Here is a 13203-nt window from a genome sequence, read left to right as displayed (position 1 = left end):
TTTGTTTACCTGAGCACCTCTCATCCAGGTCTTCAATCAGTTCAGATTCTTCAACTCCCAGATTTACCTAAATCAGAAGCATGCTCATCCAGGGAAGGTTGTCTCCCAGAACAGATTCCATTTGCCACTGCAGTTGATTTAGATTTGAATACTGTGCTTAACAGGAACCTAGCCACAATAATATCCTTGGGTGAGGGTCTCAAAATTCGATTTAGATTTCTTCCTACACTACTATCTTGATGCAGAGAGAAGTAAGAAGCAGCAGAACTCTCACTTCCAGAATAAGTGATCCTGACTGTGTATACAATAGCAAGTAAGGCAGCATTGCAAGAGCTGCTGGTGAAGTATTCACACTATGTCAAGGGTTTTACTTCAGACTAGTTCTGATCTGGCCTCTCTGGACTGAAAACCCACTGGTTTGAGTGCATCTTCCAACCTGTTTTCACCTGAAACATACGAAGTTCATGTGATCTGTGATCACTTTGAAATGCAAACCTACATGCAGTTAAGTAGTGGTGACCAAGACGTACTTCAAAAATTCACATCTGATCCAAACCCTTCACACAGTTGCATGCACCCTACACCATAGTTGACCTGTCACTTGCAGTTTTTTCTGCATTCAGTTCTATGTTTATCTTGAAACCACTCTCAGACCCCTCATCTTGTGCCTGATCTGCTTCCCAAAATGAAGGAGGGATAGTATTGTAAGACATATGCACTGCTGTGCTATCAGAGGGTGTAAAATGTCAAGGATATGTCAATAACTGATAGACAACTAAACAGACAGCCCAAATAACTGTTATAGTTACATGACAAAAGCAAAATTCCTATGATAAGAAAGATGCTTACCAAACAGTAAGAGGGCAAGGCTACTGTTGTGGTTTCAAGTGGCACCGTTCTGGTAGAGGAGGTGGGGTTGCAGGGTGGTTTCTGCAGGCAGCAGCCAGAAGCTCTCTGCAGGTCCCAGAGAGCAAACACCAGCAGGCTCAAGGCCGGAGTCGTGGCTGACCAAGGCCAAGCCCACCAGCAACACTCACAGCGCCTCTGGGAATCACATTTAAGAGAAAAAGAACCACAAGCAGCCACTTTTTGCCATCAGAGAAGGGAGTGAGAAGATGAAAGGAACTGTACAGACACCAAGGCCAGTGAAGGCGGGGTGGGGGAGGAGGCACTGCTTTTGCCACCAGAAAGATTCCCCTGTAGCTCCTGAAGACCATGGTGGAGCCAGTGTCCCCCCGCAGCCTGTAGAAAAGGACAGGGAGCAGAGATCCCACCTGCAGCCCGTGGAAAGGCCCCACACTGGAGCAGGTAAAGACAAACAGAAGACGCTGTGACCCACGGTGGAGCAAACTCTGCCAGCAGCCCAAGGAGAGAGATGGAGACAGAGAAAAAGAGAGACCTATAGCACAGCAGATTTGCTGGGGGAGGACTTGTGACCCTGTGGAGGACGAGGCTGGAGCAGTCGGGAACTGAGAGACATTCTATGATTTATGACTGCACCCCACAGAAGTGACTCACACTGGGGCAGCTGATGAAGAGCTGAAGCCCTGTGGGAAAGGACTTATGTTGGAGAAGTTTGTGGAGGACTGTCTCCCATGGGTGGGACCCCACGGTGCAGCAAGGGGAAGGGCGTGAGGAATGTGTGTGTGTGTCCTAACTAAAAAAGAAAAGACCTCCTGAGGAACTGACCAAAACCCCATTTCCCCATTCCCTGCCGCTCCCCTTGCCACAATGGAGGGGGAGGGCGGGGGGGGGGGGGGGGGGGGGGGGTGGAAGAAGAAGGGAGCTAAATCATGACTAAAGTGAAGCCTGCTGAGAAGGGAGGGGTGGGGGGAGGTGCTTTAAGATCTGGTCGCTCTTCTCGTTACCCCACTCTGGTGTCACTGGGTGTGCAGTGCAGTGTAATGAATTAAGAGTTTTCTTTTCTTTGTTCCCTGTCAAGTCTGTTCTGCCCGTGACACTGACTGCAGAATGATCTCTCCCTGTCCTTATCTCAACTCCTACATTTCTCTCAATATATATTTTCTCCCCTGTCCAGCTGAAAAGGGGAGTGACGGAGCGACTTTGGTGGGCATCTGGCCTCCAGTCAGGGCCAAACCACCACAGCTACATAGACCTTTGTTGCTTCTATTGCAGGTGATATATCAAGCACCTGTTACATGCACAGAAAAAAAAATCCAGGGTTCCCAGTATGGATCTCCCCCTATCTTTCCTTATTCAAAGAATAGCAGCTACCAGTTCACAAAGTTTCGGTGAAAGAAGACTAACATTTAAACAGATGCCTCCTCCATAATGCAATTTCCAGTGTAAGAATTACCGTTTCCTATCGCCTGCATTTACCAAACTACGTAACAGGCAATGACAATGGATAGACAGGGTCTGAAGTCAAACAGAGCCATTAAGCGATAGTGATAGATCCTGTATTGCTAGATCCTTCCCAAACCAAACATGTCCAATTAAATTAAAGGGTCCAAAATAAAAGGAAAGGTCTTAAAAGTAAGTTGTCCAAGAAAGAAAAGCTGTTCAGAAACATGTTTTTTCTCTTAATATTGCCTGATGTTTTTAAGGTCTCAACAATTTGGCATATGCAGCTTTCCTGAGTCAAGACTTTGCCTGAATGAATTCAGCCAGAAGTTGAATTCAAGACCATTCAGAAAACAAGAAATTCCAAAGTTACTTCAAGGCCTATTCATCCAAATTTTGAAAACTTAGTTCAATTCCTAAAAAACTACCTTTTTTTTAGCTTTTGTGTGCACAGATGAGTAAAATAGTTCATGAGAGCTAAGGAATGTACGAAGAACCGAAAAAAAATCCAAACTTTCTATAGCTGAAAAAACAACTCCAAACAAAGATGCAAGGATTCTCACACCCTGAGAGTATAGTCTCTCTTGGCTTTCCAATCCACATATTCATGCTTAACTTTAAAGAAAATACCAAAAAAAATCATTAAACTTGATGTGGTTGTTCATGCAAGAAGTGTTATCTTGCATTCCAGGTTGGACTATACTCTTCATTACCTACCCAAGAAACATTCTTACATGCAACTAAGACACTGCATAGTACAGGATACAATTTAAGGTTAAGCTACTACATTTAAAATGCTAAATACACAAAATTAAACAGGTTGTCAAATTTATCTTACAAACTCTCAGAGCTATACAAGACCTCTTCTTTTTTGTGGTCACACTGATTCAAATTTCTACATCATCCTCTAAAGTAGCTGTTAAAAGCTCTACACATGTCAGGTTGATACATGCAACTGTTCAGTATAAGATCCTTATCTAGTGTAGAGGATGCCACTGAAGAAGTATATTGTGAAAGCCTACTCAGAAGCTTAAAATTTGCATTGCAAGTATCATATATGAAAACTTTAAGCATTGCCATTGTTTCCTCACAAGTTCTGCAAGGAAAAATTGTAAGACTGGCTACATGCCACACTTTTCACAAGATGCACCATGCTGTAATTTCTTAGATTAAGTATAGCCTACTGAACATGAGGCTATGTATGCACTTTAATCTGTCCAGACACATGCAGTATGAACAAAGCAGAAGGTTGCAGATACACCACAGGATTACATAGACACAAAAACCTACAAATCTACATTGATACAGCTGTGTTTGCATAGTATGTTCTAAGGAGTTAACTTGTCAATGCAACAATAATGAACTGGTTGACTTAAAAGTGCTTCTAAACAAATAAAGATGGATTATTTTCTAGAGGTTGAACCTGATTTAATTATGTTAATTAAGAAATAACAACAACAAAACAAACCCACACCACACTACAACTAACACTGTAGTTATATCAATATAAAAAATATAAAGGGCACCAAGCTCAAGAGCCTCTTTTACATAATAAAGATACAGGGCCTAATGCAAACCCATCTATTACAATGCCAAACCAGATCAGAGCACCAGGGAAGATACTCTTCTAAGACCAGTGCTTCATCAAATGGCATTAGCCATAAATCAACCATCACACTGAAAGCAGGGGAAGTCCTACCCAGGCTCTTGGTATCTATCCATTCAGGCTTCAGGAGCCATAGTCTTAAACTGGCTCCAGCTGACTTGGCTTTGAGCAGGTTCTGAATATTTTCAACAGTGTGCTGATTTTAGCAGGTGCTGCACATGTTCATTATTTCTTGGGACCAACTCCTTAAAGGAGTAAAAAACATCCCCATCGGTGTAGTCCCTACCCAGGAAAAATCTGGAAAAAGAACCTTCCTATACAGCTCTGGGAAGAACTAGCTGAGGGTAGACTTCTCACCAGAGCAATGACTCCAAGTCCATGCTGCAGCAAGCCTGATCTCAGTGAGCCTAATCTCTTTCCATTCAACTTCCTCATTTAGGCCCACTGCGAACCAAAACTTTGTCTAATGATCTGTCAAGGGACTATGGCAGCCAGACACAACTGCAACCTTCGCCCTGCTGTCTGCTTCACACATAAAGGCAGAGGAGGAAACCTCACTGCCTGAAGGTGCCACCAGCAAAAGAGCCTTCTGCTTAAGTTTTGAAGGCCACATAGGTGCAAGATCCCAACATAAATGCATAAACCACAAAACTCCTTGACATGTAGTTTTTGCTACTGCTGTTATAAAAATACCCTACACCTACAGGGCAATGTCTGTACTACAAGCCTGGCATAAAGAGTGGGCCCGTCTTTACACGAGGGCAGACTGTGGCAACAACCTGGTCCTCCAGAATGAAAGTAGGTTCTAGACAGCAAGTTGCCTAACTCACCACCAATTCTTTTTGTCAGAGCAGACTTTCTAAGGTGCTTGAGCCCGCTGTTCATTGCCAAGAAACGTCATTCCATTTACCACCATGAACAGAGGCAAAGGAGGACCAATCTCCTGCATTCAGTGAAGAAGGAGACTGGAAGGAGAAGTACTCAGCACGAATGCATGAGAAAATATCTGAACTGCCAAGCAGAATTTCTTTTCTTTCCAAGTTATACACAGATGCAAAAAATTAAAAACTTTCCTATTTTTTCTCCTTTAGTTTAAAAGGGTTGATGCCAGTTGCAACAAGTATTCCAAAGATCAAGGGACTCCTGCTGTACAAGAAGTATAGTAACCCCAGTAACAAGTGCTGGTCAGTAATAGATGAAGACAGACTGTTCCACAGACATCAGTGCATCAGCATCACAACCTGTAAAAAACAACTTGGCTAATCTGTAACAAATCCTTTGTTAAAAGAATTCTTTGTCACTATATATATACATATGTCTGTGTCACCACAACATGCGCTGCAGGACTGATGACACCTTGACAAAGTCTATCTGAAGAGATACTCCCTGATAAACAGAAACATACTCCCTGATAAACAGAAACATAATCCCTGATAAACAGGAACAAAAACTGTATAAACATTCAGGATATCAGAATCCCAAAAATTCACTTTGTTTTAGAGATGGCTCCAACCAAGGCCACACAACAGAAAAGAGGAAAAGGATTAACTGGAGAAAAAGAAGAGTAAGGGGAAAAAATTGAGCCATTTAATCTCCTCCCCCTCTAGTTAATACAAAAACACACTCTCAGTTTCCAAGGCTTATTAAATTTATTGTTCTCAGAATGGTTGGCCTTCCACACAACAGCCTGTAGCAGTCACAAAGGTTAATGCAAGCATTTAAGAAAGTACAGGATGGCTAGTTTCATCTGGATATAAGTTTATAAAGGGAAAAAAATCTTAAGACACAGCTCCAGGCTCTCAAGGAGCTACAAGGCTGCACTTGGCACATAATGAGTTTATTATCAGTATTTCATTAACTAGTTTCTTAAAGAGAAGTCTACCTACTATTTCTGCCACACAGAACTCATTCTGTATTCGCTCTCTGCAATTTGAATTCAGGAAGGAAAGCCTAAAGCATTTTTTTTATAAAGCTGAAAAACCCCAAATAATCCTGAACTACACGGTCACAAGGATATAGCATTTAAGTAAGTACTCCACATATTCTGTATGAAGTTAATTTCATTACCAGAGGAGGAAGAGTCAGCCACTGCATATGCGCAGCTCGTCTCAATACGCAAATCTGCAAATCACTAAAAAAGAGCAGTTTGCTGGGATCTGGCTGACTGGTTGATGCACAGCTCTTGAAAACCTACACCCACGCTCATCTGATGAGAAGGCACCGAAAAGCCTAAGTTTCTGACTCCACACACTTCCTGGCTGCTGGTGGCACCGGCAGCGAGCCGGGGTGGCCAGAAGAACCCCGCTCCTTACTGCCCCAGCTGCCCCCTCGCAGCTCTCCACGACGAAGGAGGGAGCCGAGCCCAATTCACCGGCCAGCGCTGAAAGAAACCGAGCCCGAGAGACGGACGGGCCCACGGCGCTCCCCCGCTGTCACGTTAAAAACAAACCCCACGGGGTAAGCAGGCACCCCGCGTAAACAGAGCCGCCAGCTCGCTGCCTAGCCGTGCCGCTGGGTCTACCTGCCGAGCGGACCTCGGCGAGCCCGGGCACCAGCCACGACCCCAGCCCGAAGTGCGCGGCTGCGGTACGATCCCCCGCGGGCCAGCAAAGCCAATATTCATTAAAGAGCAATAAATGCTACCCCTGAATACCAGCTGCCCGGGCGCCGGGCCGATCCCGCCCAGGGTGACAATTTAGTTCATTCAAGCGTACCCTGTGCTCGTGCATTTAGGAAAAAAACAGCGACCCGGGTCACGGCTTTAGCAACCTAATAGCGGCCAAATGAGCGGGGCCGCCGCACGCCTCAGCGGAACCCTGCCGGTTTATCGCCCTTTAACGGCCCGGCGGGCCGGGGCAAGGAAACGCGGCCGGCCCCCCGCAGCCCACCGCCCCACCTGCGCCCTCCGCACCCCCTCCCGGCCGGGGACGCCGCCTCAGCCGCCGCGCGCTCGGCAAGATGTCCGACGGGCCGGCGGCGGGGGGCGGCGCGGCGGGAGGGGTAGGGGGGGCGAACCCCGGTCCCGCCGGGGGACCTACCAGGTAATCCATGTACCGGGTGGCGCCGGGCGCCGCGCTGCCGAGGAGGTCTCCGGGGCTGCGGGCACCCGCCCGGCTGACAGCGGCGCTGGGCCACCGGGCGCCCCACCGTCAAGGAGAGCGGCGCTTCCTGCCGCCGCCCCGCCGGCCTCGGCGGCGCGGGGGGCTCGCCCGCCGCCGCAAGGTGCAGGGCTGGGGGAGGCTCGGCCGCCGCCGCCCCGAGAGCCAGCGGAGGGTCCGGAGGCGCCGACGCTGCCCCAGCAGCGCTGTCAGAGCGTCTCGCTGCCGACGCTGCCCGCACCTCGCCGCACCGCAGCAGCCCTGCGCGCGGAGTGGGGGGCTGGGAGGAGGGGGGGGGGGGAGAGGGGCGGGGGCAGGGGGGGAGGGGCGCGCGGTGGCGGGGCGCGCGGCGGCGGAGGGGGGGGGCGGGGGGAGTGGGTGGGGGCGGCCGCGGCACAGCCAACCCCAGCCCGGCGCCCACAGCGCCCCAGAGCTCGCCAGCGGCAAGAGGCCACGCCCCGCCTCGATACGCCCCGCCCTACCCGCGCAACGTTGCTATCAGCTGATCGTGCACGTGGGGCGCGAGAGCCACGCTCTTAAAGGCGTACGCGCCCGGCGGGGACTACGGAAGCGGCTCGTCGTGCGGTCTGCATCGCGCTCCCGCCTTGGGAAGGCGGCTGGGGCGTACCAGGCAGGCGGGCCTGTCGCCCGCTCGGTGGGGCCCTCCCGCCAGCCCCAGCTGCCCGCCGGCTGCACGGGAGGGGACCGCCGGGCCGGGCGGTGTGGCCTGAGGCTTCGGCACCCGTAGCACTGGCAGACCCGGGCCGCGACGGGGAGGGGTCTGGCGTCTCCGCTTTGGGTGCCTCGGGCCCGGCGCGTAGGGACGGGGCTTCTGTTACTGGCGGCGGTGAAAGCTGGCTCTGGTGAGGAGGGGCTGGCGTAGCTAAATAAACCCCGTTCCGCAGGACACCCGAGTAAGCGTGTTCCGGAGAAATGCGGCGTAGGCCGGGAAGGAGCTTTGTCCTTACCCCGTAGTATGGCTCCCGCCACCCCCTGTGAAGGCGATGCTCGGGTCTTGCACGCGGACACCTGGCCTTAGGGGGTTCCCCAAACGGACCAGTCTTGGAGGAGAAAGAGAAGGAAGCTTCTCCGTGTGGCAGTGGGGCAGGATGTCTGGAAAGACATTATGAAGTGAGGTAATTTGAAAAAAAAAACAAACCAAACCCCTGAAAACACAGTTGGATAAAAAGCATTGCAAAGGTAGGAAAGGAGTAGGAAAGAGAGAGTAAAAAACAAGTGTAGTCGTAAGGATATTTGTAAGCAGTTGGCCTAGATTTAATAAACTGGGGTGTGGGATGTGTAATTGCAACTGCTTAAAGAAAACCCAACTTTTGCAGTGGATTGAGGCCTGTAGCAAACAGGCTCAGTTACAGCATCAGTGTCAGAGGGTGTTGATAAGGTGTTCCCCCATTTGCCCAATATGCAGATGGATCTTGTCCTGGGGTAGTTCATGTTCATCATGTGTCTAGTCTAGAAAAAAATCCTCCTTTGACCAGTCTTACTTTACTTTGGGAATCAATGTCAAATACAGCTGCGTAGCAGATTTAGTTTAATTTAGGTGAGTACAAATTAATTTGTCTACTTTGAATTGTTAATGAATTTTAGTATTTTAATAGCTAAAGGGTGGAATGAGGGATATAGTTACCCTAGTATTCTGTTTACTGTACAGTTGTAGCCATTGCTGGCAACTTTTTGCGGATCACAAGATGTCCTTTTGGCTGTGAGAACTGCAGGGTGAGAGGAGGTAGCTAAAGTACATCCCTCGATGTAACAGAGGAACAGCAAGAAACTTAGATTTTTATCATTCTGTCATTGTGATTTTTAACATTTTGTAGTGCTTTCTCGCTAGCCTTTAAAACCCTTTATTTTTTCTTTGTGATACATCATTCTTGAGACTTAATACCTTTAGATGCTTCTATAAAGAGTGACTGGAAAAAAATCTAAAGGAGAGCACCAAGAACAAGCAGAGATTTCAGAAGTGTTTTCCTATGAGTGTAATGGGAAAGGACTGGGAGTTATTTGGGAATTACTTCTTCTAGAGCTGATTGAGGGGGAAATAGAATCCATATGTAGAGTTACTGCAGAGAGGATGTTGTAGCAGGGGGAAATAAGTGATTGGCATGCATTGCAGGGAGGGAGATTGAGGTCAGACACTAGAAAACAGTTTAATGGGAAGGATAATCAAGCACGGGCAGACATCACAACCAAAAGTAGCAGAATTTCTGAGAGTAGTCATGAGTAACATAAACATTTCTCAGGCGTGGTTTTGTTAGCGCTGGTTTAGATCTGGATAAAATAAACCAGAAGACCCTTTTTGTTTATGTGAGTCTGATAGCTCTGATTATGAAGATGCAATGTGTTGATACCTGCAAAGGAAAATACTCCCAAATTACTATTTTGTACATGCAATTTTGTTTCTAGCTTATAAACAAGTCCTTGTAAACTGATGTCTAGCCAGCTCATTAAAATCAGGGAAGTTCTAATGTATATGTACACTGCAAATCCCACAGACTTGATTGAGAGGGAAGCCAAGCTTCAGCTTGTTTATAGTGAGCAAAATGACTAACAAGTCATTCGGCTGTTGTGTAGCCTTATGGTGCGGTCACTTTATGACATAAAGACTAGCACTGAACAATAGCAAAATGTAAGTCCTACAAGACATGCTTTCAAGCCTACATAAAAGGCATCATGTTGCTGAGATTTTTCTATCAAGCCCCATAGGATTTCTTCCATCTAAAAAAAGTTCACTTTTTTTTAATTGTAATATATATTGAATGGAGTGTTAGTTGTTTTCATAAAGAAGCTCGTCAGCAGGAACTAACATGCCAAGATAGAAGCTAAAAGATTGGAGTATTTTAATGGGGCAAAACTTCATGTGGTTAACTCTTGTTCTGGGAAGTGAGCTTCTTCACAGGAGCGTGAGCATACCTTCAATTACATCCTGTTGCAAAAAGTATTTCTGTTAAATAGTCAATCTTGGACATGGGCTTTGACCTTGAGGAGTGCTGAGCACAACTTCTAATCATCTGTTACTTATGTCAGTGCAATTTAATGAGTTTGAGCATTTTAACTTATGATTCTCACCTGCCAAATTCAAGGGTTTACATCACTAGCAGTAAACAAGCTCTGGAGGTGGAATTGACATAAAATATATTTGTTCATTAGTGAATATTAATTAAATAGGAATTTAAAATGTAAATGCCAATGAATATGCCTGTTTCCAGATGTACCTGAATGGAATTAGTAGTTTTTTCAGAATTTTATAGTCAGCTGTATAGCTACAAGTTGTCCAGCAAAGCATTATCTAGGAAAACAATTTGAGAAACAGGCATACTTACATACATGCACATATACTTTTTAAAGCACTTCAATTTCTGGTGTCACTAGTTAAGTAGATTCTGTGAAAGATGGTACTTGTGGAGAAGTCCTGCAGAAAGCAGAACTATTCATGCAGCAGCAGTACACAGAAGAGTGTGGCCGGTGTTCCCACAACACGGTTTGAGGACTGGAACACTGGATGCTTTATAAAAGGTGCCCTAAAGCAAAGACACCTAGCTGTCTATCAGTGATTCAGACAATCTAAACCACTTTACCACATCAGAACAACTTAATTGAGAGAACAAAATGCACTGTGGTTTTGTTCTCTCCTTGCTCCCCTTATCCTGCCTGACTGCCTTATTTCTTAAGAACCTTAGGTGAAAAGCAAACAACTTTTGTTTATTGGCAAGAAGGCAGTTGTATTAATCTTCAGATTTTACTGTATAAGATGTCCAGATAGTGCTGTTTAAGAACCCTAATTACAGGATGGGGGATGCTCTTCTAACTAAAGGGGAGAAACAGATAAAGCATTCAATATCTCTGGAAGTACCAAAAGAGACAGTCTTGCTCTTACTGTATTTGTTATGTTTCAGCATTTCATTTTCCATGGTACAGGGTTCTTGTAGAGGGCATATACAAGCTTTCATCTTAGCAAGTTGTAGGGTAGTTAGCAGCAGGAAAGCAAAGCATTGTAACATGTAGCTTCATGTCCTTATTCTGAAACAATAAAATCTGTAGAGATCTGTATCTCAGGATACTCATGCAGTAATGTAAATGCTTACAAATGCTAGAAAATCCCCTTATTTGGCATGGCTAGAAATTGGAAATTGCATGCCTTAAAAGATAGAAATTATGGCTAGTTCAAAGAGACAAATTATGTATAAAATCATCTCCAGCTTCGCTGTCAGAACAGGCAAGAAGATGGAAGTAAGACTTGTTAGAGGAGCTCTGAGGTTCAGCAGCTGCAAAACTGATGGGAAAATGGTTTTGACAGGTCTAATAGTAATAGATTTCTAAATAGAAATTTTAACAGTAAATGTGTGTGGCAAATCATCACCAAAAGTATTTCCTAGAATGATCCTGTAAGGCATAAAAATGGGGAAAAAATGGGCATAGAAACCAGAATGTGTTTTTTCATGGGGATCGCTTGAGTGTTCCCTGGGGGCCAAGAGCATCCAGCAGTTGCAGCTCTACTTTCTGTAAATTACCTGGAGCCTCCTGTTAAACAAACTCATGTGACTGTGACCAGCAGAAGGGAGAAGCTGCTCTGAGTAAACAAAACTTGGAGCGATTTGCAGCTCCTTATCTGATGCATTGACAAATGTCAACATGCAGAGATACTGCAGGGAGAGGTGGTTGGGTGCTCTGGGACAAGCAAGACCTCTCACAGAAAAAAATTTGCCACCTCTTTTTCTGTGCTCTGAAGCTTTTTTTGTGGCTGACCTGTGTGCTGTGGTTATGTGTGTTTTCCTACAAAAGAACACATGGGCACGAAAGCAAGCTAGATTTTGAAAAGCATTTTGCACCAGCTCTCCTCCCCTCTCTTGTTTCCTCAAATACTTGCCTGTCCCTTAGGTAACCTTACTGGCAAAATAACAGCAGGAAGTCTAAAAGCAAAGATTAATGGTAAAAAAGGTCCAAAGTACTATTTTCTGACTGTTGTTACATAAATATTTAGTATAATTTTAATGAATAACTAATATACATCTACAGGATATTAATGAAGTAATTCTAACATTACATTTGATTTTGTGTAAGTTATTTCTTCTTCCCTGTACAAAAAATAGTTTGCTGTTGGTACAGTAATGCAAGAGGATTTGCATGAAGAGATCTGAATAGATCAGTCGATATTGCAGAGCCAACTGGAAATTGCATGTTTTTTCATTTCTGTGTCATCCCCAGCCCAAGTTGGTAAAGCTGTGGACTCCTTATTTCATGACTCTTCAATGCAAGGTCATGAAACAGTCCCACAGCAGTAAAAGCAATAGACTCCTACTGCTAAACCAGCAACCTTGTTTGAATTTTTAGCCGAGTCTGAGGACACAAACAAGGTTTGAGGATCACAGATAGGGAATCTCCCTGGGTAGCAGAGGCTCTGTGTTTAAGAATTTGGAAGCAATAGATTTAGAGCTTTAGGGGTTTTTTTCTCATACACACTTAACAAAGCATTTGATTTTTTTGATACATTTGTTTTTTGTGAAATGTAGAAAATAATGTTCTCCTATGGCACGGTGTTGTGAAGAATAAAAAATATTACCATTTCTATCTGGTTTAACCCTCTACAACTTGGGTTACCATGGAAAAAGCTTTGAGAGAAGTTAGAATCGTACCTTCATATTCCTGCTGAGAATCAAGGAGGAGGCAAACCAGGAAATGTAATCCTGTTCTGCCTAATGTCTACCCTTGTGGGATGAGCGGAACCTTTCAATGTTTGTGACTTTGGTGTGATATGTTTTATGAGGAGCACAGTTATGATTGAAGTTTGTAATACATAGCTAGTGCAAATATTACTGACAGGCTATTCATGTGTTTGCCTCTCATGTTCTGATTGGTTTGCTTTTTTTCTGAATAAATACATGGAAGCAATACAGTTATACTATGGTCTATTCTCCAGGGTTACTGTGTAAATACATGTTTTCATCTGTAGCCTTTTCCTCTCTTTTTGACCACATTATGAGGTTAGGCCAGAATTACACTTGTGTTCCAAATTTACCCCTAAAACCAGAGAAACAATATTCTGACTCTTTCACACTATAGAACGACCTGGGTTTGGATGCATTTTTTTAAAGTTTTCTGCCTCACCATTTGCTCTGAGAAAATTCTTCCTTTTTCCAGAACATCTCGAATCATGTTCTTGTGAAGGTTTAGAAAAAAGGC

General features: G+C 45.2%; 1 protein-coding gene across 1 annotated transcript in view; it reads right to left on the bottom strand.

Annotated features, from left to right (window-relative positions):
* Nucleotides 1-7036, bottom strand: part of ARL15 (ARF like GTPase 15) — a 228249-nt gene extending 221213 nt beyond the window's left edge. Inside the window, exon 1 of the mRNA XM_084278624.1 lies at nucleotides 6949-7036. The gene's annotated coding sequence lies outside the window, so the exon portion shown is untranslated. The remainder of the gene's footprint in view (nucleotides 1-6948) is intronic.
* Between the last annotated feature and the right edge of the window lie 6167 nt (nucleotides 7037-13203).

This window comes from Gallinula chloropus, assembly GCF_964237585.1.
Source record: "Gallinula chloropus genome assembly, chromosome: Z".
NCBI classification, from domain to species: Eukaryota; Metazoa; Chordata; class Aves; order Gruiformes; family Rallidae; genus Gallinula; species Gallinula chloropus.
The sequence above is the reverse complement of the archived record's forward strand: the minus strand, read 5'-3'. Positions and strand labels throughout refer to the sequence as shown.